This window comes from Condylura cristata, unplaced genomic scaffold (assembly GCF_000260355.1).
Source record: "Condylura cristata isolate star-nosed mole 26May11 unplaced genomic scaffold, ConCri1.0 scaffold00023, whole genome shotgun sequence".
NCBI classification, from domain to species: Eukaryota; Metazoa; Chordata; class Mammalia; order Eulipotyphla; family Talpidae; genus Condylura; species Condylura cristata.
Genome location: NW_004567124.1, coordinates 3,652,126 through 3,678,817, shown reverse-complemented (window position 1 = coordinate 3,678,817; position 26,692 = coordinate 3,652,126). Strand labels below are relative to the sequence as shown.

The window sequence follows — 26,692 nt, the reverse complement described above, 5'->3', positions numbered from 1 at the left end:
CGCCGCGCGTCTGGGGTCCGCCGCGCCCGGGCAGCGCGTCCCGGTGTTCTGCGCGCTGGGGCAGCGTCGCCGAGCCCTCTCCACCCGACGCCTTGGAACCAGGTAACCGAGGGCGGGGGGCCTGGCCGCTGCCGCCTGGCCCCCAGCACCCCCCACCCCCCGCCCCCAGCCTCGGGGTCCTCGCACCCCTATCTCCGCGGCGGTCCCGCACCCGTGCTCCCCGGAGCGGGCACGCGGCTCGGCGGGCAGGTCTTGGAAAGTTTGCAGCGGGCCGCGGGCAAAGGCGGCTCCTCTCACCGCACGCCCCAAGTCTGGTCTCCTGCCTCGCGGGGCGGGTGCGGGGTGCAGGGGGCGCGGCGGTCGCGGTGGGGTGCCTCGGGTCTCCCCTGAAATCGCTGATCTTCGCCTTCTCACTTTTTTCATCTCTCTTCTGAGCGTTTGGTCCCTCCCGCCCGTCCCTTAGCGCTTAAAAATCTTTGGCTGGGAACTGGCTGCAGAGCTGGTGATTTCTTAAGGAATGTTTACATTTGTGCTTCCCGCCTCCTTGGGCCAGATGTAAGATAGGAAGACCCGGCTGAGCGAGATGGGGTTCCAGTGAGGGGGCCCCAGCTGGGCCCTGATGAACTGGGTGTCCCCCACGGGGAGTTCCTGGTTTCTGAATTTGGGCATCCTGTTCTCCCCAAGCACTCCCCCAACCCAGTCAGGAGAGCAGAGGAAGAGGGTGGCCTTGGCAAGGCAGAGCACAGATCTTGCTGATCTGAGCAGAAGGGGATGCCCAGCTTAGGCCTCGTGGAGGGCTCAGCTCAGGGTGGGGTGGGCATGAAAGATGCCCCATCCGGTGGGGAGCCAGAGAGAAGAAATGCCGGCAGGTCAGTAGATGGACAGCTAATGTCTCTAACAAACGTACATCTCTGACTCATTTTACCTCCCCTCCCCCCCCCACTATTCTGTTATTCTAATGGTGGATGATAGAAGAATGAAGCTTACAGGGGTAAAGTACCTTGCTGGGGAACCATGGTGGGTCTGGCCCTCAAACCACCGCCTTCTAGAGCCACATGACCAGTTTGCCATTTTTTTTGCTGGGACCCTGACTCTCAGGGATTCGTTTCTTCTCCCTTCCTAATTGTATTGGGTACTACCCCCCTCCACTCATCCCCCACCTCTACCTCCTACCAGACAGGAGAGGCCACCTCCAAGGAGAAATCAAATCTAGCCAGGAGACCCCTCCAAGTGAGAGCCAGGTCCTTGCAGGTTTCCCAGACTGCAGGGGCAGGAGACTGCAGTGTTAAGTTGGAAGTCATAGCACCTGCCCTGGCTGAATTAAGGGAAGACTGGGGATTTTCCTAGCTAAGAGATCTCTACTCTTACAGCCCAGAGTGGGTGCTATGGAAATTTGGACCAGAAAAGGCACCCCATGCAGCTTGCCATGCTGACCCACTGAGGGCAGCAAGATCTAAACCTCACCCCAGGGGTCAGACCAGGACCAAGCAGAGGCAGGGGGAATCTCATGCTTGGCCCTGTCCTAGGTTGACGGTCAGGGAAGTTCAGCGATCCTCGTCCCATCTACACCAGGAATCTTTTTTGGAAACATTCCTCTTCATTGCCACTTCCTCTCCTTGCTACTCCACGGGGCAGCAGTGAAATGAGGGAAGGAAGGGAATTTAATTTTCAGCACTTCAACTTTTCATCTATAAGACGGGGACAGTGCGTAGGTGGTCCAAAGGGCTTTGCAAGCCTTAGCGCAAAGTCTAAGGGTGACTGTTACTTCCTCACGTGCCTGCGCAGTCACCTGACCACCCTCGGGACTGTGGATTCATCTGGGAGGCACCCAAGCATCGTGGTACTCCTCAGAGAGCTGGCCTCATGGTCAGCACACAGTAGGTTCACAGTGGGTATTTCTGGATCAAAAGCAGCCTCAGTGGGAAGAGAAATTGCTAAACTGGGTGTGAAGTGGAGAGTTTTTAATCCTCCTCTTCCTTCTGTAGGGAGACAGGGCATTCCACCACACATGGAGAGCCCCAGGGGAGGGCTCAGAGGCCCTGGAGGCAGAGGTGATCAGGGCGTAATTCATCCAAGGCCAAGGCCAAGGGGGATGTAGAAGACTTCATGGCCCTGCCTTGAGGACTTTCAAGGTCCTGCCAGGCGCCATATTCCCCAGACTCAACTGACCCAGTGTCTGTTTGGTCAGCGCATGGTCTAGGACGCTTACAATATCATTTCTGACCCTTGGAGAAATCACAGTTCTGATCCAGGACACTTACAAAATCAGTTCTGAACCTTGGCGTCCAGCCCCCACACCATCCCCCCACCCCAACCCTATCTACCTGGTACAGCTTTTTTCAGTTCTCAGGTTCTTAACAAGAATCCAGCAGAGTAAGAGCTTTTGGCAGAGAATTTCTTTTTCAGTCTGAATAAGCCTTCGAACCCATAGCTGTACACTTACTCCCTGCTTTGTTTTCCATTGCACTTACCACCACATAATATCCGGTGTATTTCACTTTTTAAATCTTGCTGATTGCCCCTCTTCCCTGTCAGAATATCAGCTCCGGGAGGGCAGGGCTCTGTCTGTTTTATTCACTGCTGTCTCCCTGGGTCTCTGTGCAGTGCTTGGTGAGTGACAGGGCTCAGTTCAAGCGTGTTGAATACATAAACAATCCAGCTGCTCTTCCTCGTGTGTAGATGGGGAGACTGAGGTACGGAGACGACGCGTGACCCTTGGAGGCAGGAGCTCTTCCTGACTAAACTGGAGCCTGTGCAAAGCTGCATCTCTGTCCCCTGTGCCAGGGCACCTTGGCAGACGGCTTCCAGTGACTAGAGGCTGAACAGATGACCCCCAGTAGGGCGATTTGGGAGCCAGGAGGAGTACCACTCATCAGACCTCACCCCCAAAAGAAACCTTCCAAGTCTGCTCTCCAAGGTGGGCCATGTCTCTATTGGGGTGAATGGAGCACCCTCACTGGGTAGCTTTAAAATTCCCTAAGCCTCTACTGGAGAACAGACAAGGACAAAAGACAGCTCTAGGGGGTGGGGGCGGGGCCTCAGCTCCACTGGGTCAGGGAAAACATTCTAAGACGTCTAGTCTAAGAAGTGCAGCCAGTTGTGTGTCAGGAAGGGTGAGGACTGGGTGGTATCTCAGGCCTTGGAGGCATAATGGGGTTCCTTTGTCCAAGATGACCCTTGGGGGGAAAGAGAGGGTCAGCGTTCACCTGGGTGGGCTGCGACCCCGAGCCTCCATGTTCTGCTGCCTCAGTCCAACCCCGGCGGCCACACAGATCAGATAGGTTCCGTAGGGTGGAGGCATGGCCCTGGCAGAGGAAGCTGTTCTGGGGCTTTGACGTACATTCATGGGGTGTTGGCTTTTACCCCAAGCCCTGCTATTTGTCCCCAGATATTTTGTCATTGTCCTTGTGTTCTGCCAGATTAAGAGTGACATGCACCTGAGCTTTACTGTGGAGCAGGGACTCCAAAAGTTGAAGGGCAAAGTTGAAGGATGTGTAGGAGTTAGCTACGGGTGGAAAAATTGGGGAGCGAGGGGAGAGGGCAGTGGAAGGCACAACGATGACGCAGTGAAGAAGTCACTCTGCAATGGTAACACCCCTTGTCTCTGAGGTCCCAGGCTGCCCTGCATCTTTGCCCCCCAACCATTTCCTAGGGAGTCTCATCCCGCTAAGAGGGGGAGGCCCTGACCTGTGCGCAGCTCGCACATGCCTTCCCTGGCCTTCTCCTGTCACTGCTGCCATTGCAAATGTGCTGGTCACATTGCAAATGCGAATGGAAAAGTACCCCCTGTGACATGAAGTGAGTCAGTACTTCATAAATAAGGGGTTGCACCATCAGAGGTTTGGACCTACACCCTGGTGTGTGGCCCGTGAGTGGAGATGTGGCGTTGGTTCCTAGGGGGAGAAGGACAAGAGTGACTCAAGACTGTATCTTGAAATGAAGGATGGCCATGTGGCACCCAGAGATGTGAGAGATGCCAGTTTTTTGGAATCCAGAAAGACAGTGTCTCTGGTGCAATGATCCAAGGTTTCATTCCCACCCGTACCCTATCTTAGAGTTGTCCTCACATCTGGCCTTGATGCCAGGCCAGTACCACCCACTGCTTGCTTTGTGGAGGACTGAGCGGTAACTTTTGCTTAAGCCTCCAACGGGCATTTTACCTGGAAACACCACAGCCCCTGTGGCATTCTTCCTCAGTTATTGGGGAGCCCTGTGGCTGAGCTGACCTCGGGAGGGCTCATTTGAGCCTGCCAGGGGCACAGAACCCAGCCTTCATGGCCTTCTGGATCCTGCGCTTCCAAGCTTAGCCACTCTCCCAGCTTGCTGCCTGCCATTGAGATGCCCACTGCCCTCTTGCGACCCTCTTGAGACTGGTGTGCCCGATGGGGGCCCGGGATTCTAATTCTGACACCCCTAACCCTAGGTGTGCTTTGGCCACCACTCCCTGTGCCTCAGTTTCCTCACCTGTAAAAGACACAACTTACATCAGGATTTCTCCACCTCAGCCTTGTTGACAGTTGGGTGGGATAATCCTTTGGGGCAGGGCTGGCCTGTGCAATGTGGGGTGTTTGGCAGCGTCCTTGACCTCTACCAGTGAGATATGAGTAGTGCCCCCTCTTCCTTTGCGACAATCAAAGATGTCTCCAGCTGTTACCAGATGTCCCAGGGGCCAGATCGTCTTTGGTGGAGGCCACTGGGTTAGGTGATCCCACGGTCCCTCCCAACCGTGACAGTTTCTTCCTTTAGCCCCTGTTTTGTATAAGCAGACTGTGGGTGAATGAAGAGCATATAGGTGGAGGGCCCAGGGACTCAACAGGGCGGATGAGTGACTTGAAAAGGTAAGGCTACGCGCCCTCCGGTCTCGTGCTGAGAGCCAATGCCAAGATCTCTTTGCCTCTGGACCTTGGGGTTATGTAAGAAGGTGGGGGTGGGGAGCAGGCCTGTGGTTGGCCTGCACTAAGGTCAGTCGCCTCCCAGCTGGTGACTAATCATCTGTATCTGTCTTAAGAGCTTGGCTTCTCCTCCACAGCCCCTCTTCAAGCTGCCCGAGAAGGGACGCAGGAAGTGAATCAGCCGACCCACCACTGGGCAGTAGAGGAAGACCCAGCGGCGTGGTGTTAGATGCGAGGGCATGCACGCCACACCGACCAGCCCTGGTTTTGTTTTGTTTATTCCTCCTAAGTTGGCTGTTTATTAACTGTCCACGGAAGCCCCCTTCTGACCTTGCAGCTTAATGGAAGGGCGAAGATTTGTCTTCTCCAGAGCTGGGAGTGGCTTCTTGATGAAATTTGGAAGCAAATCACCATTCTAGAGTCAGCAGGCTGTGAGATTTGGGATAGTATTAACCCAAAACAGTTGGCGTGGTCATTCATTCCTAGAGTCCTCCAGAAGGACTATAGACTGCTCTCGACTGTGGACTGGGAGCTGGGAGGAGCCGGGGTTCATTAGACACCCCGCCTGCCTGCAGAAACCTTCTCTCCAGGAGGATAGCGAGGTGTCAGCCTCTCTTAAGTGGCTGCAAATGTGTGCGCAGGCCCAGAGGAGGGCAGCCGCTCAGGGATGTGCTCAAGGGAGCTGGGAGGGCTGGAGGGGGCTTGTGCAGGTGTGTGTGTGTGTGGGGGGGGGGTGTACAGAGGGCATCACAAGAGGTAGCTTTGATTTTGCATTGTACATTGTGATAAAATATGCTTGACATGAAGTTTACCATGGAGGCTGTTCTAAGTGTCTAATTCAGTGTCCTAAGGCCAGTCACACTGCTGTACAACTACCACCCCATCCAGCTCCAGAACGTTTTTAAACATCCCAGATTGAAATCCGGTGTCTGATTAATACTAGCACCACACTCGCTCCACCGTCGCCCTGGTAACCGACAGGCTGTCTCCGTGCATTTGACTGTTCTAGGTCCCTCCTTCTGGACCTCGTGCACCTGTGCAGCACACCTAGCTTGTCTCCCTTAGCATGTTGTTTCAAGGCTCATGTGTTTTGAAGTGCACCTTTCAGACTTTTTTTTCCCTTTTAAGGGTGAATAACAAATAACACCCCCTGGTGTGGCCAGGCCACATTTTGTTTATCCAGTCATCTGCCAAGGGGCACCTGGGTTGCTTCCACCTTCGGGCAGTTGCCAGGAGTATTGCTGAGTGTGGGTGTGTAAATTTTTATCTGTGAGTCTGGGGGCATATACCCAGATTCGAAATTGCTGGGTCCTGTGGAAATTCTATGTCTGATGTTTTTGAGGAACCATCATAATGTTTGATTCTGATTTTAAGGGTGGCTGGAAGGTCTTTAGGAGTGCAAGTAGAGGAAGGGGAAGTGGGCCCGGGGAAATAGGGGAGAAAGTCATGGCAAATAGGCCTGAAAGTCATAGCAAAATGCTGTCTGTGCATGGGCCAGCGAGAAGCATGGGGGCCTTTCATGAGGAAGTGCTCCAGGTCAGTTTTCATCCCAGAAGGACGAAGCTAGGAATATTATCACAGGCAGACTGGGAGGGAAGGAGGTATAAGGCAAGGAGGGGGAGGGCGCTGGGCAACACTGGGTGGTGGGGTGCAGGGCAGGCCCGGGAGGGTGACCGGTGTTGCACCGGGGCACCCAGGGCTCTGGTTTGGCAGCTGGGTGAGCAGTGACCCCACTCTGAGGTAAGCCCACAGGAGGAGCAGAGGTCTGGCATGAAGCTGAGGGGACAAGCTTGAGCCCGGTTGGCCTGAAGGAGTCTGTGGAAGCACCTGCAGGAGACGGGGCTTGATGGGGGTGCAAAGGCCACGTGGAGCCAGGGAGGCAAGCTGGCCAAGGACACAGGAGAGGACGGCACCTGCCTCACAGCTGAGGCCAGGACAACAGTCACTTCTGCTCCTTAGGGGATTGTCCCTGCCCTGAGCATTTCCTGTCAATCTGTACATCGTCACTCGCCACGCTCCAAGCTCTGAGCTTGAGGCTGGGCATAGGGATGGAGAAACAGACAAGGGCATGAGCCGTGGCTCCAGTTCCTTTGTGCCTCCCATAAAGCTTAAGAAATGGAATCTGGCCAACACCTTTGCACACTTCAAGATCCAATCACCATCAGGCTAGGTGGGCTATGGGACATGATTCGGTCAAGGGCGAGCAGCCTCTTGGCACCGCTGACAGTTTGGACCAGATCACTCTGCTGTGAGGCCTATTGTCTGTTTTGTGCAATGTTTGGCAATATTTCTGGCTTCTGCCCACGAAATACCAGTGGCCACACATTACACCCATCCCAGTTGTGACCAGGAAAAAATGCCTCTAGACATCTCTGGAGGGGGCTGAAGTGGAGTAAAACCGTCCTCAGCTGAGATCCGTTGCTCTAGGGGTCAGGGAAAGGTTCTTGAGGAAACGATGCTAATCTGAGTTTTAGAAGAGAGATAAGAATGGAACAAGATGAAGCAGGACTGGAGAGGAGGAGAGAATTCAGGGGACGGGTGTGTGAATGCCCTGAAGTAGGTAAGTGCAGGAGGGAGCCCCGGAGGGGAATGACGGGGCTGATGACAGCTTCCATGAGGTTTGCAGTGAGTGAGGCGGAGATGTGGACTGATTATAGGGATACTTAAGAGATAACAGACAAGGAAGCCTCTTGCTGTGGAGGGTGGAACCGACTGGAAGTTGGAAGCTACATTTTGGATGCGGTGGGTTGGAGGTACCTGGGAGTCGTCCAAGTCGGGTCTGAGCTCAGAAGAGGGATCTGGCTGGAGGAGACCTTCGGGAGTGACATGCTTAAAGATAACAGATGCCTTGATATGGAATCGGTAGCCCGGAAGGAGCTTGAAGAGAAGGGAGCAGGAAGCCCCAGAAGAGAAGGGTAAAGGGGTGGGTCTAGAAGGAGGCTCTAGAACCACAGTATTTAGAGCTAGAGGAAGAGACTGCAGCCACTGGTTGGGGAGGAGCTTCCATCCTGCAGCCTGGACAGGGTGGAAACCCAGGGAAGGGTGTGCAAGGAGGAAGGTGTTGGGGTGTGGCACTGGAAATGCAGACCAGAAAATGCGGGGAGTGGGGGGATGGGGGGTAGACCTCCAAGGTTGAGGAATGAGCAGGAGGGAAGAGCAGAGGCAGCTGGGGGAGAGAGTTCTGGGCACAGGTGACAGGCATGCAAGGGCCCTGGGTGAGAGAAGCCTTTGCAGACTTGTATCCAAGAGACGAGTCAAGGAGAGAGAGCATGGAAGCCGGAAAGGGCAGTAGGCTGGGGAGGGCTTGTCTGGCTTCTTTATTTAACCTTGCTTGTGTTGTTCCTCTCCTCTTTTTTCTTAAAAAATAAAATTTAAAATGGCGATGATTTCATGATAAATTTTTTTAAAGGTTTATTTATTCATACAGAACTGGGGTACAGGTCAGAGATGCGGAGGGTGAGAGGATTCACCAGGGACAGAGTGGGGAGCAGAACAGGCAGATCGACGAAGTACACTGCTGAGGGGAGCAGCGGGCAGGTCAGGAGAGGTCTGTCGTGCCATGTGGTCACCTCCGGGGCAGGCGGGGATCGAACTCATGCGGAAGTGGCTTTAGTTTCTTAGTGCTGTGCTTTAACCCGCTGCGCCACCAGGGAGGGCCATGATAAAATATTTTTACTCCTCTCCCCCATGGCCTCACAGAGCCTTCCTTCTCAAGAGGCAACTCTCCCAGTTTTTTAAATATTCTTTCCAGTTTCTTATTCTTCCAGAGTGTACATTTCAAGGGTGTACCAGCAAATACATACAAGAATCTCTCACACTGTAGCATACATCCACAGTAATGCCCTAATCTTTCCCAGTTTAGCTCTCTCGAGGTGCTTCCCACTCAGTACACCCAATCAGTAAGTTCTCATTCTTGCTCACAGCTCTATAATGTTCCACTTTGTAGATATCACATCATTTATTTAACTGATCTTCTCTTCCTGGATATTACAGTGTCCCACCAAGTCACCTTGTGCTTTATTCATCTTGCAAATGTAGATGTAATCATGGAGCATGAAGTTCTGGCAGTGCACTTGATGACTCAGAAGGTATGAGCATTTGTAGAGATGTGCATTGCTCACTGTCTGAGAAATGCATTGGCACGTGATTTTGTTGTTGCGCCAACATCATGGCGTGTACGTACACAAACCTAGATAGCCAGCTTTCTGCACACCAGGGTACAAGTGGGCTTGTTGGTGACGGAATGACTTTTAGGGACACATTTGAAAAATTTCAGCTAGTTGTATTCCATAGAATATATGAGGACCCTCATTCCTCTCACCTTCTGAACACTCTTACCAAATGTACTGATTTTACCAATCTGGAAGGTAGTTGTATCTCCATTTATTTTTAACTAGCATTTTTCATGTTATGAGTAAATGGTGTTTTCATTTACTGTTAGAATCATTGTATTTTTCTGTGACTTGTCTGTTCATTATTTGTTCATTGTTCACTGTGATATCCAGAAAGACAGGATCAGTTTAAAAAATGATGTTTGTCTATCAGGTTATTATTATTACTGTTTTATTAGAGGCAATCTTTATGTATTAGGAAAAGCAGTTTTTTAAATTTAAGTGATAAGATCCATCCCCCGCTTCCTGCCCTTCCCCCCCCCCCCAACACACACACAGTGATTCAGGTTCAAGGAGATTTTTGCTGAATTATGAATGCTGATGGGAGAGACTCACTTCAGAGGGTTTCCCTGGCAGGGAGGTCCCCGAGGGAGCAGGGGGGTGGGTTCCAGATTGGGATCAGGTGGGGAAACTGGTGGTGTAAAAGGCAGAAGGCAGGGAGGTGGGTGGCTGTGCCAAGAATGGCACCAGAGTGGCAGCGAGATGAGCGAATAAAGGCACCGAGTTAGTTTGTCCAGGGATGGGGTCATGTTAACAAGCTATTGAACATTAGCGGGGCAGGAGAATCACTGAGTTAGCAAGAGAGTGACTGAATTAATGAACCCTGGACACTGAGCTGGTTGAGGGGATCTGAGTGGCTGGGTCTGTGCTGCTTAGACTTTGCGCTTGCCTGTGTGATCCAGAGCCTACCTCTGTTACACTTTCCTTACCCACCTTTCTCACAGCTAGTGGCTACTTCCCCTGCCCTAAACCTTCCCAGAGAAGGTGCCAGACAGTGACGCCAGACAGTGACGGAACCCCTGGTCTCCCAAACCCACAGAATTCTTCAAAGCAGCTACTCTGTCTCCCCACTCCACCCACCTAGACTTTCCCCTCACTTCTGCTTCTGCCTCCTGACCAACACGGGACTTCTCCACATGGCCTGTGTGGTGTGATGTACTTTTCTTGACAGTGGTAATAAGCACTTTTGTCACTCACATGAGCCTCGCCACATGTCACTTGGTCACCTCCTTAAGTTTAAATCCCGGAGGTACAATTGATACAGCAGGGACCCTTGGATAGGGCCAAAGTGTGAGGGTCAGTAAACTGTAGGTCCCAGTAGGACTCAGACTGCCATGGTATGAGTGGTTAATCAGCAAGCATTCAGGGCAGGCTTCCCAGAGGAGGTGGCTGGCCTGCCCATAGACACAGCCTCATGGTGGGAATGGCAGGGGCATAGACTGGGGTGCCTAGAACAGTGTGGAAGGGGGCAGAGATCAGAACTGGGAGATGGGAGGAAAATGTATGATAAGGGATGAAGAGGTGAGGAAAGAAGCGGGTGTAAAGATGAAGGTGAATCACGAATTCTGCTGGAGGATTTTTGAAACAGGTTGTGAATTCCCAGGAATCACTGTGCTTTGTGTTAAAGGCCTCTGTGTGTTCTCGATGGGGCTATGAGACTGTTTATGAGGACCTGAGCAGTGACATGGATCTGACCCTGCTTTAGGCCCAGCCCAGCTCTTGCTGAGCAGGTAATTCCCTTGCTTTGATATCACAGGAACACAACCCATGAGCTCAGCTACCTGCCTCTGCACCTCAACCTGTTACCCAGCCTCTCCTTTTCCCCTCAGCCCCATACTGGGCCCTCCCCCACCTCTTGCCTCCAGTGACTGTACCCCTCCCCCATGCCTCCTGCCTCCTCTGTGATAACCCCTCTTCCTGGCCAGCCTCCCTCCCCTAGCCTGTTAGATGGCTCTGACCTTCCAGTGTCTTTGACGTGAGTGAAGAAACTCTTGAAGACCAAAGTCTTCAAGACTTGAAGCAATGATGAAAGTTGAGGGTACTGCTGTGTGGGAACTAGGAGCCTGGGTCCCCCGCTGCTGCAAGTAACACAGAATCTTCTGGGGGAGAAGCGGGGCAGGAAGGGTTTACTTATTCCACAGTAATCGTGTTGGCCTCGATCCCAGTTCATGTGTTGTGTAGTTCATGAAGACACGCAAACATGCACGATTACTAACGCTTCCTTGCAGTCTCTTTTTTTGGTTGCCTGGAGGAACTTGGCTCTCTAAGGGTGGAATTGGTGGGGCTATAGCCTCCCCTGCAGCAGGTGCCCCCTGCTTTTCAAGAACCCTGAGCTGGACCAGGGGCCCATGTCTGAGAAGGCTGCTGCGTTTGTCTGGCTTCCCCAAACAGTGCTTCGCCAAGGTGCTCTGGAGCCTGCGCTGCTGATGCGGAGAATAAAGGGCAAGCAGCTGGGCTGGGGTTGGCACGGGTTTCCTGAAAGAGGAAGCAGCGGGGCACAGTGGGTCTGGAAGAGTGGTGAGGGGGACAGAGAGGAAGAGGAAGTCCAGGGCAGACACCTCCCGAAGGCAGGTATGAGGGGGGTGAGCCTTGGGAGGGTGGGAGTGGTCATTTTGGGACGCAGTTGAGGCTCTAAGAAGGGAGGGCACGGAGCAGAAGGCAGCAAGTCCTATGGGCTCTGTCAGTAGTTGGGGAGCCTCTAACTGCAGGGGAGCCCTGGGGGACCCAAAACTGGAAGGAGCAGGAGCTGAGTGACCTTGCCTGTTTTTTGTGAGCAACAGTGAGGCTTTGAAAAGACTTCCAGGGCCCTCCCTGGTGGTACAGTGAGTTAAAGCCCAGCACTGTGAAGCTATCCGAAGCCACTGCAGCAGGTGTTCGATCCCCAGGCAGGGAGCTGACCCACATGGTGCCTCAGACTTCTGCCGTCTCACCTGCTGCTCCCCTCAGCAGTGTATTTCAGTCCATCTGCCTGTTCTGCTCCCCACTCTGTCTCTGGGAAATCCTCTTACCCTCCGCATCTCTGGCTGTACCCCAGTTCTTGTATGCATAAATAAATAAGTTTTAAAAATAAAGAAAAGACTTCCAACAGGGAATTTCACAGGACTCAAATATTCTTTGGTTGCCGCAGGACAGGAAACACGTGTTTCCCCAGATCTGGGCTCAGTGCTCCTCTCTGGTGCCCTTTCCTATGAAAGCCAAGGTGCGGAGCCTGACTTTAAGGGAGCCAAGTGGGGGGGGGGGCTTCCAGTTCTGAAATCTGAGCTGCCAGTAGTTTATGTCTTGGATGTTTTTGGTACATCTTGTCTCTAGACAAGATGCCTAACAACAAAAAAAAGGGAAGTAAAAAAAAAAAAACGGAAATTGTGTGAAGGCAAATGAAACACTTGTCTGCAGGGGGCGTGGGTGGAGGGGAACATGGCACTGCCCTCTGCCACTCCCCTCTGGAATGGTTTCATTGTCACTATCTTCCCAGGTGTCCTTCCTCGGGTCCAGCAGACGGCCAGTTGCTCGGGTGTTGCTTCTGCATTGTAGCTTAACAAGACCAGGGCTTCTGGACTTAGCCTTAATTCAGTATCTGTGATCCTGAGCCAGCCACCAGCTTCTCTGGGCTTCCCTCCTGGGGTATCATCTTCATATTTTAGCTGCATTTTCAGCTTATTCTCATAATCAAGTCTTTGCTTGTCATCCTCAAGATTCCTTAAAAGCAGAAGAGTCAGAGGAAGTGAATTCCTGTGGTCAACTGCTGGGCGGCCAGGAAGGGAAGGAGGGGGCCTCTGGCTTCTCTCCAACTCTCCTGCCTGGTGTGATGGCAACACCGTCCTAGATCTCAGATTTGACTTTCAGAGGGAAAGGCCTCCTCCTAAGGTAGGCCTGTGCTATTAAAGAGGCTTTGTTTTGGCTCCAGCTTTGAGGCCTAGTATCCTACTGGTGTGAGGACCGTCCAAACCAAACCTCTGGGGTGTGAGTCCGTTGGATAATTCCTTCTCCAGGGGAGCCAAAGGATTTCATGAACCTGGTGGTGCCCAGACCTGCCTTCAGCATTGTTGACCAAGTGCTTCCTGGTGCCAGGCAGGTGTTACAGCCTCCACTTTCTCATGCATGGATGAGGAAACTGAGGTACAGGAAAGTCACACAGCTTGTGAGAGTCTTGCAGGCTTGACCTGTCTTCTCCTTGCCCAGAGCTATCTTCCCACAAACTCTTTATGCTGAACCCTGACTCAGCTGGGTTCTCTGCCCGTCTGCACTAGCCCTCTGCCCTGTTTTACCCCCCAGAGTACCAGCTGCCACATGTTAGTGGTAGAAATGAATTAACTTTGCTCGGGGAGGACAATTGGCCTTCTGTATGGAAAGTTAGAGGAAAGTGATTTTCCTCTAACAATTTCAGCTGATCCCAGACACCTCTCCCCACTCCACCCCCCAAACTTCCAGAATGTTCATCATGTTCATCTTTCTTTAAGAGTCTAAGAATTTAATTTCTAGTGGTGAAATGTCCAGCCCTGTGTTGTGGGGGTGTCCCTTGGCCCACACTGCCACCTTGGCACATAGGCGACCACTGTCCACCTTGGCACATGGATGCTGGCCCCCGTAGTGCTTCTGCCAAGAAGCATAAGGACCTGAATCTAGGGCCTTCCTGCTTCCTATTCTGGGGACACCAGGCGGGACACATATTTGAGAGATATTTTAAGCACATTTTTTCATTTTCACTCTTTATGTGAGGGCCAACTTTCCCTCCCTGGGCAAACTGAATCATTTTGCATAACCAGCAACAGCTGGGCCTTTGCGGGGCAGGAAGAGATGACCAGGGCTGAAGGACAGCTGCAGCCAGTATCTCCTCCTTCCCCGACTCCATGCTGCTTCTCCTGAGACCCTCTTGGGTTTGTGCAGACCTCAGGACAGGACCAAAGGTCAGCTGGAGCCTTGGTGTCTGCCTGGTGGTGGAGGCTCGGGAAAGGCAGGGACTTACTGTTCTCACCTTGCTGAGTTCTGGCTGTGTTCTTGGGCGCAGGTTGGCAAGGATCCATTATTCCTAGTCTTCATGGGGCTCTGAATAATGCATTTTGCTTCAGCCTTTAAAAAAAAAAAGCCCGTGCTTAATGCTTGAATAAATGACCTCATGTCACATTTCAGCCACCGGGCTGTTAATCCACCACTGCATTCAAATATTGTGAAATGTGTTACTGATGACATTGGGTTAGCAGGAAAAATCCTAGTGAGAAGGAAGGAGCAGCTTTACGGAGACCAGAGAAGGGAGGTCTTTGGTCACAATGGCATCCTAAAGGCAGGTGTGCAGGGGACAGGTGATGCCCACTGCATGGCTCCTGTTAGCACTCCAAACAGACCCAAGAGGGCAGGGGCTGGTGGGCGACAGTGTCCAGTGAAGAGCCCACCCAGAGGCACATTCAGTGCAGAGTAAAATACCCATGAACCAAGTGTCCAACTCCATCGTCTCGCCTACTGAGGATGAAGGGGGGGTGCTGGAGAGACATCAGGGTGCATCAATCATGGGGCATTACTGCCTGCTAAGGAAACTCCTGCTGTCTGAGCTCCTCTTTGGCTTTGGGGCCTCGTGCAAGCCTCACTTCCCCTCGGAGCCCGATGGCACTGGAAACACTGACCTCCGGTGACTTCCAGTCTCTGCTGAGGGTCTGAGTTCCTGCTAGTCCCCAGCCAGGTCCTTGTGACCTTCCTTGCTCCAGTTTACAGGTTCCTGGCTCCCCACTGCCCTCCACCATTCCCTCACCTAGGGGGTGTGTTCTCTGGGTAATAATTAGGTGAAATGGCTCACCTGCTAGTCTGCTTAGTTAACAGTCCCACCAAGCCTGGGTGGCTAAGCTCAGGGTTAATGATTGCCCAGGAAAACTTTCATGAATGCAAATCTTTGGAGGAGGGAGGCTGGAGGCCACACTGGGCCTGAAGGGGGACACACCAGGGCGCTGTGTCTCAGCCTGCCCCTCCCCTCCACCCCCAAACTGTCCTCCCATCTCTAGTCTCTCTGAATTCAGCCGCAGGCTTCCCTTGGCTGGGTCCCTTCTCTGAACAACTCGAGCCCTTGAGCAGGCATTTTCTGAGTCCTACCCAAGTGTGGGGGTGCTGTGCTTGATTTTGGGGACATGACTGTGAGTCAGCATGGGAGCATGCTGTCCAGGAGGGGAGTGGAAAAACTGGGGCCTGGAACTTGGGGCCTGGGGAATGGGGCTGCTGACCTAGGGGCAGAGCAGGTGAGGGCACTGGAGTCTGAGGAAATAGGGCTTGGGTAGACCCCGAAGGGGGAGGTGGAATTTTCCAGTCAGACAAGGAGAGCAGGTAAGCAGAGAGAGCAGAGTACCAAGTAGAGCAATGTGATTGGCCAGATGGTGACTGGGCTGTGGCTTTGAGGTGCCCAATGGGGTGACAAGGAAGCTGCCCCCTTGGTTTTAGTCAAGGATGGTCACCTCCTTGCCTCATTGGTGATGTCTCATTTTAATTACTAGGCGTGCCTCCTCAGGAAGAGGGGGTTTTCTGTGGGGGCAGCCAGGGTTTCCTGCCTCCCTCCCAGCAGTGAGCGTGAGCATGCTCTGCCTCACTCCCTCTCCTTCGGGGTGGTGGTCGAGGGAGGGGGGGGGAACCCTGGCTCCTGCTTCTCCCTTTGGGCTCCTGTATCTCATCTGCCCAGTGGATTCTCGACCATGGAATCTGAACCATCTCAGCTGAGGGTGGTGTTTCCCAATTCGTCCTTCCTGGGAATCACCAGGAAGAGTGACAGCTATTCCCAGGCTGCCCCTGGGGTGGTGACTCAGCCAGCCAGGTGGGCGCAGCTGGCCTACAAGTGTCCCTTCCCCCTGTTATTTGGCTGTGTGGTTGGGCTTGGGGCTTGGTGCCAGAGAGGTTTTCTAGGCCCTATCTCTACTGCAAGTTTCACCCCTCTCCCAGGGTCAGCACCCCAAAGTCTGTGCCTCTGGAGGCCCCTATGCTCATCAGGGGACAGCACCCTTGTGGCTTGAACTCCCAGAAGCTTCTACCTGGGAGGGGTAAGGGGTTGATTCTGTCCCTGGGTGGCATAGCTCCTGCAGGTTGCCTGAGCTGCTCCCCTAGGGTGTGAGAATGTGCTCACCTTCACCCCATCTTTCCTTCCATGCCTCTTCCTGCCATCTGGGCTCTCTCACACACTGACAGTCTCATTTCAGACTTAGAAGCTTCTGATTAGGTTAAAGCTTGGGAGGTTGATGGCGACAGATCACGCCTTCTCCAGGATCCTCATATTCCCTTTTTGGGCTGAGAGGAACCCCTGTAGTCAGGGCCAGTGCTCACCTGTGCCAACCTGGCAGGAATGTCACTCTTTCCCAGTGTGGCGGGGAGAGGGGCTGGCCTACCTCACCTCCTTGGAACCCCAGGAGCTGTGTAGCCAGAGACCCACGAGCCCCGGCCAGCAGGTGCCCTGGCCTGCGGGCCCCACTGGCACCTGCTCTGGGGCTCTGCTGTCACCTGGGCTGGCATCGCAGTGTCTTACCCCTGGCCGTGCTGCACCATCACTTGAGCTCCTCCTTCCCTCCCTGACCTTCAGAGAGCCTAATGCACCTGAGCCCGGCCAGCGCATCTGTCCTGCTGGCTCTGATCTGCACCTGGAGTTAGAGCCCCGAGCTGGGTGACCAGCAGTCCCCAGCCCTGGCCACGTGTGGCAATGGTTATGCCAGAATGTATCACGTGTGCCCGTGTACGCCACACGTGTGTCACGTAACACCGAAAGACAGATTTGATTTTTGAAGAAGCGTAAAATTTTACATCGGTGAGCCAATTATTTAATGGTTTAAAATCAAAACAAACATTTGACACTTTATCCATTGTGCTTATTTATTTATTTTTACCCTTTTGTGTTTGTATTTTATACTTTTTACACATTTATACATTTGTGCTCTCTATATGATACATTTTAGCAATTTGTATTTTATAATGCTAGAATGTCAATTATGTCAGTTTATAAGCAGATGCATATTTCTGGTCTATATTAGCTGATAAAAATGAAGGATTCAAAACATTAATGTTGATACACTTCAAAACCATGAAATCGAATGAAAAATGGAAAACGAAATATTAATTGATCTTTATAAAATCAAAATCAAAATACTTCAGAGCCTCATTTCTCACCAGTATAATTGTTCTATAAAATTTTTTAGAAAAAGTTCTTCCTGACTCAGTCCTGGCTGGAGAATGATGAAAGATATAGTTATAAGATACCTTCGAATATTTTCCGCTGACGGTGTCTTTTTTCCCCAGCAATTGCAGTCTTTCATGTGTAAGGAACCATAGTTTTGTTTCTAAGCATTTCCGGTTTGTCTGTAAGTTCTTTAATTTTATCTTGTTCAGATGGAGATTCTGATGCAGTGTTTCCTGTATAAGTTTAAAAGCTGTCATGTTGACGTTCCACATGTTAGGAAAGTCTGAGGACAGAGTTAAAATTACTCTTGCCACAGCGTTTTGCCTGTTTACTGTCATGCAATGTCTGAGCAGGAATTGAGTGGTATTCTGTGTATCAGGGCTTCTTTTTTTTTTTTTTAACATTGTTATGGTCTCTTTTTAAAAACATAAAAGTTGAGATTAGCATAATGGATTTCTAGTTCTTAACTCTTAACCCATCTGGCTTCATCTCTACCCTTAACCACCCTGCTCCCAGCTGGATTCTGCTGCAGCTGAGCCGAGACATCACCCCCCTTCATCTGTGACCCTTTCCACTATGGCCTTTGCAAGACAGAACATTACAGCACCTTAGAACTGACTGTGCCTCATCATCATGTCAATAGCTGGTCTTCAGATTTCCCCAGTTGTCTTAAACTTTATTTATTTATTTTTTAACATTTGGTTTGAGATTTAAGATCTTAAAAAATCCAAATGAAATGTTGGGCCAGTGGGCCTCCCTGGTGGTACAGAGGGTTAAGTCTCAGCCCTATCAAGCTATCATCACCCACTGAGGCATGAATTTGATCCATGGAGCTGACCCACATGGCGCAGCAGACCTCTCCTGTCTCACCCACTGCTCCCCTTAGCAGTATATTTCAGTGGATCCATCTGTGCTGCTCCCTGCTCTGTCTCTGGTGAATCCTCTCCCCGCCCCCCATCCCCACCCTCCACCAAACTTCTGACCTGTAACCCAGTTCTTACATGCATAAATAAATACATCTTTTTGAAAAGTAAAATTTTGGGCCAGCATACCATTTGGGCATTGAAGTGCAGGACCAGTGCATAGAACATGGGAATCTCTGGATAAAAGTGTCTAGATAACTGGATTAACTCTGCCTCTGGGGTTAAGGATGTTGAAAAAAGGAGTTTGGCAAGTATGCATTCACGAGACAGTAACACTGTGCCCAGTCCGGAGTGGGCATCTTGGACACAGCAGTGAACAGGACAGACCCAACCGATTTTGACCCAGAGGGAATCCCGGGCCTTTCACTGCAAAGTTTGCAAGTGGAATGATGTTGATTCTGCACTTGATATTGAGTTTAGGCATAAAGAGTGGGTAGGATTTTGTCAAGTGAAGTGCAGGAAGAGCCGTTTTAGCCTGAAGAAATAGCCAGTGTAAAAGCATGGAGGTGTCTATTCAAGGACAGACACAGGGGATGGGGTGGGAAGGGGGGGCATGGCTGGAGGGAGGGGATACTGGGATGGTGGGGGGCTGTGGGGGATTTGAGGATATGCCAAGGAATGGGGTCTTTTGGGAACTCGCAGAAGGGTCCCCAATCTTTTGCTGTGGGCACATAATAAGTGGACCAGAGTCAGGAGAGCCAGCCTCGGCAGAACTGGGAGTAGTGGTTTGGCTTTGCAAGTCTGGAGCCTGTGTCCACCAGACCAGGAGTTCCAGAGTAGGAGTTCCAGAGGGGCAGGCTGCAGTGGTGTCCACATTGCTCCAGGGACAGCACAGTCCTGGAGCACTAAATGTTCTCGGTAGGTGTCTGTGGCCCCGTGACCTGCTAGTACCCCCAGTGCAGGGCACCCCTGCCATCTCCTGCTTCACCCACAGGCATGAGAGGACTGAGGAAGCCCCTTGGGGAGATGTTGGGGCTTTTCCAAATGCACCAGCCACTAAGCTGTGGGACCCGGGCCATGGCCTAGGGGACCATGAGGCTGGTGTTGCCAGCAGATAGGATGAGGGCATGTGAGGGGAAAAGACTCAGCTACTACCTTCTTGGGGGTGAGTGTGAGGAAATGTTGAGGTTTGCGGTCTCCCGGTTGGCTCCCATCGCTAATTTCCCCAAGACTGGCCAAAAGTTGGAAGATTCCTTCATTTATGTTCCTTTAATAGCATGGTTAAAAGATACATGCTTATTGTGGGTAAAATCTTGTGTTCTAGAAAAGTAGAAAAAATAACAACAGTAAAGCAAATTCCCAGTGCTACCCACCATCTAGAGAGAACTGCTCTGAACACAGGGGAACACCCTTCCAAACACTTCTTCTGTCCATAAATACAAGCTGTTAAATGTAACACGGTTTTATATAGATGGTGTTACAAGATTTATGCTGCCCCATAACCGCCTGCTTTCATTTAACAACATGTCATGACACTGTTTCCTGTCAGTAACCACAGATCTGTAACATTTTTAATAGTAGCACAGTACAGTTTTCTTGGATGTACCATAACTTACCCAGCCAGCTCTCTATTGCCAGAGTTTTGGAATGTTTCCAGTCTTTCTCTACACCGTGCTAACAAGTATCCTTCAGCCTTTTTCAATCTCTGCCTGGTGGTAAATATCTAGAATAACTGTGATGGCTGGAACAAAGAAAAGGTTCAGTTCTCTTCCTGAGTTTCCGAAAGCCAAGCGGGTCACCATGGCAACCTCTCCCACTTGCAGCGCCCATGAGCCACAGCTCCTGCCAGGAAGGTGGGTCAGCGCCAGAGGGGAAAGTCTGTTTTCCAGCAGAAGTGTAAACCCGGGGCCGGAGGCAGGATTCGGGCTGCAGTGAGAGGGTCTCGGGCACAGTGTTGACAGAGCCGCCTCTGTGCGCTTGCTATCTGATAGATACCAGAGTTTTCCATCCTCCGAGAGCACTGCTGCTTTTATTATCTTCATTTAACTGATAAGAAAAGTCAAGTTGAAGAGAGAAAGTCATCTGCCCAAGGGCTCACAGTAAATAATGGAGCCCGGATTTGAACTCAAGGTGCATCCTTGGTAGAGTGCTTTGTGCTCAGTCCGGCCAGTCTGGCGCATACCCATCCTGAGACCTTGGTGCTCAGTGCCCAGCCGCCACCACCCTGTGTTCAGATGGGGCACACACTTCCTCGGGGCTCCTCTCCAGGCTCCACTTGTCACCTGCTCACCCTTCACCTCCTCATTGAGCCAAGGACTCTCCAAGGAGAAGCGCTTACCCCCTCCCTGGTTCCCTAGTGTGCTGCCGTTCCTGGGGGTGCTGCTGGTTCACTCCCACATGTGCTTTGTGTAAACTCTTTAGTGCTCAACGTGTGCTCTTAAGGAAGAGAAGTATCTTTTTAAAAAAAAAAGTTTTTATGCATATAAGAGCTGGGTTACAGGTCCGAGATGTGGGGTGGGGATGGTAGGGAGAGGGTTCACCAGAGACAGAGTAGGGAGCAGGACAGGCAGACTGAAACACAGTGCTGAGGGGAGCAGCAGGCAGGTCAGGAGAGGTCTGCTGCGCCCTGTGGGTCACCTCCCTGGCTGGGGATCTAAGACTGTGCATAGATAGCTTCATCGTGCTGAGACTTAACCCGTTGTGCCACCTGGGAGGGCTTTAGGGATGACTGTTTCCCCATCCCTGTATCTCCCCATGGCCTCAAAGGCACAGCAGGAATTTAGTAAATGTGGGCTGAGTAAATGAGGATCCAGCCCACAAAACCCTGTCCCCCTCCATTTCTATGCCCCGCTCCAGAGCAGGTGAGGAGAGCAGAGACAGTGTAACCCCAGTAAACTGTGAGGGCCCTACCTGCTGTCTCTCACCTGACTGGTTCCCCAACATTGCCCTCCACTCCTGCCCCCCCAACCTCAAACTCCTTAAGGCTGGCTCACCCTTCCTCTTGCCACAATTCCTGTGTCTGCTTTGCCAGGGAACCCAAGGTGCTGGTTTCTGTCTCTGCGCTCAGCCCTGCCCCCACCTTGTCATTCCCATGAATGTTTTCCTCACCCTTTGTGTCCTCTCTGCACCTCTTTCTTGAGGGGCTGCATGTGTTCCCTGGGCTTTGAAATCACCTCTCTCTGCCTCCTAAATTGATCTACAGCCTCGGCTTGTCCTCCGAGATCATTGTCATATATTTTTTAACTGCAGAGGTGTGCAAATCAAACTCAACTTGTCTGAAAGCTGCCCTGCTCTCCTCCCCACAGCCCATGGGTCACCCTTTCCAGCACCTGCGAGTTGTGCTTTGAGACCCCCCAACTTTTCACTCTTTCCCTGTGGCTGGATCTCTGGATTTGATAGCTGGGCTGCCCAATAGAACACAGAGCTCAGAGCTCCCTGCTGGGCCCATCAGGGGTGGGGGACTTGGGTGGGGGTGGTGGTGGGGTGAGGGGGTGAGGGCGGGGTGATGGGAAAGAGTACATGGTCATCTGACATCTGAATTCCACCCAGAGCTGTAGATCTCCAGGTCTGTGAAGAGAAGCTCACATTCAGATTTTTACATGACTTTTTAAATGTTGGTCTAGGATATTTTCTTAATAGTTTTTTAGAGCAACTTTTGGTTTTTAGAATAATGGCACAGCAGGTGAGAGTTCCCAATGCTGCTGTCCTTCCCAGCCAGGACACTACTACAATTGATGAACCAGTATTGATACATTATAGTTAACCAACGTCTGCATTACTTAGGGGTCTTTCTTTGCACATTGAGTGGACTTTGACAAATGCCTAGTGATGCCAGTATCCTGCCTGTTATTTTGGAAATATATGAACCAAGTCTCTGCTTTCCTCCCTCTTGCATCCCACTGTGCCCTTTTCACAGTCCCCACCCCATGCCATGTCAGCTCTCCTCACCGATGTACCTTCTCGAGGAGCCCCTGGGACCCAGTCCGGACACTGTGCCCCCTCTTCTCCCTCCCCGCCTGCTCTCTGTTGGGCTGTGAGTTCCTGGAGACATGCAGAGATGACTAAGAAGTCTAGAATCTGAGTGTCCATCTCCCCAGGTGCTGGGACAGGGGCTGAGAGTCCGAGATGCTCTGTGTACTGAGAGAAAGCTGTGTGTGTGCTGGGGCTCCCCACGAAAAGAGGGTGCAGGTGAGTAGGGGAAGGGAGTAGGTGGTGAGGGATAGAGACCTGGCAAAGTCTCAAGTTTGGGTGCCTGCAGAGAGGGGTGGGGGTGTCCTCTCCAGTGCATTCATTCAAGAGGAGAGCTGACACGCAGGGCTTGGAGCAGAGGGTGGAGGAAGGGCGCAGGCTCCCCTGGTGGGTGTGAGCAGTGGTCTCCGCAGCCAAGGGGACAAGCTCCCCTGGAACATCCATGTGTCCCACATTCTCTTCCCTGCCTGGCCAGGGGCAGCCTCCTGCAGCAAAGTGAGCAGTGGGCGAGCGTGGGGAAACATCGCAGAAGGAAAATAACTCCATGACAGGACAGGACAGGACGTCTCCCTGGGGTCCCTCCCCCAGCATACACAGCACTCCCCTCACTCTGCCCTCAGCTGTCAGCCAGACGCACCCGCCTCTCACGCTGCTGAACGCCCGTGGGTAACTCGCTGTTGCTGTGACATGCCAGCTGTGTCTCTCCACCCTGACAGATTCTTTCTGGTCTCTCCTGCTCCAACCAGAGACTGACCCTAATTTCCCCTTCTTCCCCTGAAATAGGACGGCACCCCCACCCCCATGTTTCCATCAGCCACATAGCATCCAACCCACTAGGTGACTGGTCTGCTTGTGACCTGCTTGTTCTGTGGTGGGGGGCTCTCCTGAGGCTCCACTTGGGCCTAAACCCCAGTGCCCCCCACTCAGTGGAACCTCAGACTCACTCCGTGCTCAATGGGTGGACAAATGGGTGGCTGCGGACTGGAGCAGTCAGCAAGTTCCAATGGAGTCTCTTAAAGAAAAACAGATCCAGGCCATTTTTAAGAAATCTAATTTGTGGCTGCCTAAATAACCTCACCTAGAAGAGTCTGAAAACAGTATATGACCAAGCTAAGAATAATAACTACCCCTTCTGATTATTAGTGTTTACTACCATTGTTAATAATCATAACTGCTTGCTGCTGGCCAGGCTGGCAATGAGCCTCTCACCCATGACCTCTTCCTGTAGCACACGAGGTAGGGACAGACCCCAAACTGAGAAGACCAGGCTCCATGCCTGAGGGCTCCCGCTAGTGAGTGGCACCCAGATCTGACTCACCCAAAGGCATTGATTGCCACCTCCCACCACCTTTGGGGTGCTCAGGGAAAGGAGGGTAGGGGAGGTGGGGCTGCAGACGGCTCGCTCCTGGAGGAGGGCTGCTGGGTCTGGAAGGCTTCCAGAATGGACAGAAGAGGATGGCGAGGTTTACTGGGCAGGCCTGGGGCCAGGTGCAGAAATGCCCTGGGGCTCCAGAGCTGGGGTGAGGTGTCCTGCACCTTGCTCTGGCTTGGAAACAGGCTGAAGGAAGGTCCCCTGCAGTGTTGGGGCCTTGCTCCCCAGTCCAGTCTGGGAGAGTGTGGTATGCCCGGAGGAGGTCGCCACAGCCTCTGCAGGCTGGTGCTGGGCTGGTCTCCATGGGTGTGGCCATTCCTGTGGCAGAGAGCAAGCCCCGCACAGCCAGCAGAGCCGGCTTTCCTCTGGCCCTCTGTCCTGCCAGGGGAGGGACGTCTCTCCCAGCCAGTGGGGCCAGTTTCCAAGGTGGGGCCTCACCCGTCCTTGGTGGGGGCAGGGACGGGTTTCTGCAAAGGAACACTCCCCTCAGTTACTGACTGGCCCATGTGACCCAGTGCTTCCCACCCTCTTTCACCTCTCTGAACTGGCACTGCCATTCCAGGTCTGGAGGTTGGATTTCTTTTCTCTCAGCTTCTACTTACCTGCGCTGTGGTTTCACCCCTGCCCACCAGCCACTGCCTGGGGCTGATGGTTCTGAATCTTTCTGGCTCACTGAAAGCTGGCGCTCCTGTCCCCAGCTCCCCTCTGTGTAGTTTCAAAGAAATGTCTCTGAATAAATCAAGTGATCAAGGCACTTTCACATGGGTTTGTATTTAATTCTCATAATAATCCTGTGTTTTGTGCATCATTAGGCTGTTTTGCAGATGGGAAACTGAAGTTCGGAGTTGAAATAATTTATAATTTGACCAACACCTCATCGTTTCCATGTGGACTTTATGGGTAGAATTTCCCCCCATAATATTATGTTATCTTTTCTTTTTTTAAAAGTTTTATGTATTTATTCATACAGAACTGGAGTACAGGCCAGAGGCTCAGGGGTGGTGAGAGGCTTCACCAGAGACAGAGTGGGGAGCAGAGCAGGCAGATGACGAAGTACACTGCTGAGGGGAGCAGCGGGCGGGTCAGGAGAGGTCTGCCGCTCCATGTGGTTCCCTCTAGGGCACGCAGGGATCGAACTTATGCGGAAGTTTCCTTAGCCTCCTAGTGCTGTGCTTTAACCCGCTGTGCCACCAGGGAGGGCCATCTTTTCTTTTTTTTTTTTTTTAAAGATTTATTTATTTATGCATACAGAACTGGGGTACAGGTCAGAGGTGTGGTGGGTGAGAGGACTCACCAGGAACAGAACAGGCAGATCGACGAAGTATACTGCTGAAGGGAGCAGCGGGCAGGTCAGGAGAGGTCTGCAGCTCCATGTAGGTCACCTCCAGGACAGGGGATCGAACTCACATTGAAGCGGCTGCAGCCAGTTTGCAGTGCTGTGTCCTTACCCGTAGCGCCACCAGGGAGGGCCCAGTATTATGTTATCTTTTAAAAGAAGATGTGCCCCCAACACACAATTTTTATCTATAATTTTGTACCCCTCCACTTACATTTCCATGGACTTCAGTTTCACCCCTCTCCCTCCCCATCCCGGGAACTGTAGCTGAGTCTCCCTCCGCTGAAGTTGGTGCTACCTAGGGTAATGATAGCGGCATTACTGCCACCTCTGATGATACCGTTGGTATTTACTTAGCATTTTGTAGTTAATGAGTACATTCACATTCATTGTCTTACCCTAGCTTCCCACAGCCCTGGTCATTAGTCATATCCTTATTGTACAGATGACGAAAGCGAGAGTCAGGAAGAATTACTCAGCCTAGTCAAGGTCAGACATTAGATGGGAGCCCTGCCCCTGGTGACCCTAAGTCCCAATCCCCCTGTGCCTCCCTCCTGTTACACTTCATCAGAAGTGTAAAATTGCAGTTTTAGAACATTCTCCAAACACAGGTGATCTGGGTACTTATTACAATGTACAAAGCTAATAGACATAATTTAACAAACAGAAAAATTGCAAAGCTATACTTGCTGGGCTCTGTGGTATTTTTTTCTGTTATTTCCCATACAAAATCTATTGTTAAATGTCAGCCATGCTGCATAAAATCGATCTCGCCTACAGGTGTGACCTGCAGTGTGGAGAACACGGCCTTTGCAGGCCTGGTGGCTTGTGTCAGAGTGACTGCCTGGAAGGTGTTTGTAATTTGGTGGAGATGGGCCTTTCGCCCTGGCTGTGGCCAAGCTGGGGTCCAGGTGCTGGCTGAAGCGTGGCCTTAGCCACACTGGCTGACTGTCCATAGTTCTTCTCTCCCTCTGTGAGACTTAGGAATGGGCCCTGGAGTAGGAGGGCCTGCCGGGTTTTCAGGTACTGTGGTATAGCTGTGTGCTCACGGTCGCAGACCTCATGTAATGTTGACCCTACAGGGTCCCCTCTGAGTGACTGCAGACAAGTGATTTCCTCAGGGGCTTCTCACCTATAGAGTGGGAGGGGGGTGGTGGCTGAGCTAGCGGTGCTTCTCAAAGGTGGGACTTTGCAGCAACAGGTTGTATATGGTATACAGTGTGTGTGTGTGTGTTCCCTGGGCTGAATGTTTGTGTCCTGTTCCCACCCCAGTGTATATGTTGAAATCCTAATGCCCAGTGTAAGGTATCAGGAGTGAGGCCTCTGAGGGTGATTAGACAAGGGTTATGAAAGAGGTTCCAGAGAGCTCCCTCACCCCACCCACCAGGGGAGGCTGCAGAGAAGTCAGTCACTTGCAACCCAGACTCCAATCATGCCAATACCCTGGCCTTGGCCTTCCAGCCTCCAGAGCTGTGAGAAGGAGATGCGTGCTGTTTATAAGCCACCCCAGGTCGGGGTATTTTGTTACAGCAGCTTGAGCGGACTAATAGATGTAATTATATTTAAGTGTATAATTCGGTAGCATTAAATACATTTACATTGTTGTGCTCCCATCACCACGATTCATTTCCAGAACTTTTTCACCAGCCCAAACAGAAACTCCATACCTATGAAATGAATTACGTGATAACTTCTGCTTCTACATTATGTCTCCATGAACTTGCCTCCTCGAGATACCTCCTATGAGAGATCATATAACATTCATCTTTTTGTGTCAACTTATTTCACTTAGTATGTTTCCAAGTTGAACCTGTGCTCTGGCCATGTGTCAGAATTCCAGTCCTTTTTTTTTTTTTTAAAGATTTATTTATTCATGCAGAACTAGGGTACAGGCCAGAGATGTAGAGGGTGAGAGGCTTCACCAGAGACAGAGTGGGGAGCAGAACAGGCAGATCGA

The 26,692-nt window shown here is 51.8% G+C and overlaps 1 protein-coding gene across 2 annotated transcripts in view; it reads left to right on the top strand.

Moving 5' to 3' along the window:
- Positions 1–18: 18 nt before the first annotated feature.
- PAQR5 (progestin and adipoQ receptor family member V) overlaps positions 19–26,692 on the top strand; it is a 70,866-nt gene continuing 44,192 nt past the window's right edge. For both annotated transcript variants that reach the window (XM_012728664.1, XM_012728665.1), the window contains exon 1: positions 19–102. The gene's annotated coding sequence lies outside the window, so the exon portion shown is untranslated. The remainder of the gene's footprint in view (positions 103–26,692) is intronic.